Genomic DNA, 2013 nt, shown 5'->3' on the forward strand with positions numbered 1-2013 from the left:
AGATGGATGGCGTGTCGAATGCGCAGTGGACCTTGGAAATTGTCGTGACCGTGACTCTTGACTAAAAGGTATCATATAGTAGTGATGGATTGGCTCGCAGATGTGTTGTGTATCATAGCTTGAAAGATAAGAGGAGGTAGAGAGGGGTAACTTAGAGCACGACTCAATTGGACAGGGAAGAAAGAACACTTTATTTTGTCACTGTCTAGAGGGGGGCTTGTCTAGTCTTAGATAGCGTTGTTGGCACTTGAAGCGCTCAGTGCCATGCCAATGTGCCCGGCACGGCACAAAGTAATGCCAGAGGGTGGTGAAATCAATCAATGGCCCAATTTGGGACAATTCAATTGTCAAGAATATATGAACCATAGACATGAGAATAACTTCACAACTTTTGCTTACTTCAACACTTTCTAATACCTGTATTAAAATTCATCTTATGGATAGGTACTCCTTTCACCTATTACCTCGTCTCTCTTTTTTTTTCTTTTTTTCCCCTTCTTTCTTGTTGAAAAACCGGTTTATATGTTCGCGTTTTGCCTGGGCAGTATATAGTGCCGTGCCGGGCTCATTGATGTGGAAGCTTGTGCCATGGCACAAATTATCTTCACCAAGTGCCAACAACGCTACTAGTCTAAGGTGGGAGGGGGAGGGAAGCTTATGAGGAGAAAGCTATCATGCCAAGTGTCCCCCCTTCTCAACAGGAAATTCAGCATGATCAATCCCCTACCAAATACATAACCTTTCCATCCTACCCATTCTCAGCCCTCACCGGTAGGATGAATTAGTGCTAAATCAGGCATGTACGCAATGCAAACGAAGTGGCTAATTGGCTAAGGGTAATTTCATACCGGCTATCAGTACAAGTACTATTGAAATATTACGATTTCCTATCCAGTGGCTCATGTGGCTCATGGGCGTGTAGCCGTCATGTGCCACACACCTATGATGTGTACTTATAGATAGATATTTCCTTGGTATGAAGCAGGTCTACGCGACCCACTATAGATGGGTTGTTTCCCTTCAGTTATCACATAGTTCGTTAGCGCAAGCTTGGAAATTCATCTTACAGTCTAAAGTATACTGCGTTCAAATCTCACTGCCGTCTTGATAATTAAGATGAGTATTAAATAATACCTTACTTTACATTGAAGCGAGCCACAAGATACTGCAATATTTTCAAGTACATTATGTGAATATTCTGGATGTTGATATTACAAGTAAGCCAGCATATCTGATGAAGTTCTCATGAATATTTCTCCTATCCTGCAGAATCGCTTTTCCTCCATGCCCAAGGTAGGCCAGATCACATAAGGCATTTTTCGAGCCCAAGCTCACTCACAACACAACCTGCCTAACTAGGCGGGCCTCCGTTTCTTCTTCTGATACGATAGGATACCGTACTCAAGTATTTGTATGATAGCATCCGCTCTAGCCTCGGCAAGCCATGACGGAAGGTCTCGATTCCTGGGGTGACAGGACCACCCCTTGAGTAGGGGAGATCTTATTACTAATGAACATCGGCGACTATCACCACCAGTATCCCGCAATAGGGTAGTGTGTTATGAAGTTCGCAATCGGTAGGTGACAGGCTCGGTATATTGGACCCAGTACAAAATGGGTTGATAAATGACAATCTAAGGAATGCATCATGCTTGCAAAAGAAACGCCCTGAGATTGCGGGGTAACTCAGTCATATCGAGTACTATACACTGTACAGACAAATTATTTCGCTTGCAATCCCTCCTCACTAGACATCATGTCGCTTTTGCTTTCAAACACGGGAAAAAGCGCACACGATTCCCTTGGTTCAATCTTCCGAATACCCCCCCATCTTTAGAATCCTACAGGACAATATCGATGTCATATTAGTTTACGGAAAGGTACATGAGTGGTTAAGTGTTTATCATGCCGGAGGGCTCCGTTGTTCGTCATGCAAGGGCGGTCCCACGGTTCTTCTCAGATGCCCTTGCACAAAGGGTTTGAGATGTATAATACGCATAGAGCACCAGCCGG

This window comes from Tuber melanosporum, assembly GCF_000151645.1.
Source record: "Tuber melanosporum whole genome shotgun sequence assembly, scaffold_4, strain Mel28".
In the NCBI taxonomy this organism is placed as follows: Eukaryota; Fungi; Ascomycota; class Pezizomycetes; order Pezizales; family Tuberaceae; genus Tuber; species Tuber melanosporum.